Genomic DNA, 716 nt, shown 5'->3' on the forward strand with positions numbered 1-716 from the left:
TCACGGCTATTTTTACGAATGTTTATTGGGCTCTTTTAAAAGGGAGACGCTGGGAGGAATTATCACCTGCAGGACAAATCTGTGCTAACAACACCCCAGCAAGCAGCAGCAGCAGCAGTCCCTGCTGTCTGCATTTGCATAACATCTCACACCGTGGGGAGGTTGTGTCAGGCAAATAAGCCCAGAGGGTGATGGCGAGCTGAAAGGGCGCGTGACACTTTTATGCCACTTGTAGGAAATAGTTGATGATGAGTTCTGATTTTTACGCATTTGGATGAAAGGCGAGCACTAACTTGGGTTCACAGTTGATCTATATTTACACCAATATCTGCATGAACTGTGACGTGTATTTTTTCGGAATATGTTTTTAAGAGTTTGAGAACAAATGAACCTATTTCCATATTCCTCAATTAAAGCTGCCATTAAAGTTTGTTAATGTGCTCAAAAGGTCTTTGGATGATCAGTTCCAGAAGGTTCTGATGATATACCGGACGGGGTGGATATTTGTGTATGTAAAACTATGAATAACTATGTAAAAACGAGTCAAACTGTCGGTGAGTGAAAGGAAAACCGGCTGTGTAAGGGGTGGGTGGTGGGTGTTCCTCCTCCTTCACACGCATGGCTGAAGTCGTTTATGTAAATGCTTGAATTTAATTTTCAAAAGGACAGCCTTTCTTTCGCTTTGCCCAATGAAAATGAGCTGCAGCCCACACCTG

Source organism: Nothobranchius furzeri, chromosome 9, assembly GCF_043380555.1.
Source record: "Nothobranchius furzeri strain GRZ-AD chromosome 9, NfurGRZ-RIMD1, whole genome shotgun sequence".
In the NCBI taxonomy this organism is placed as follows: Eukaryota; Metazoa; Chordata; class Actinopteri; order Cyprinodontiformes; family Nothobranchiidae; genus Nothobranchius; species Nothobranchius furzeri.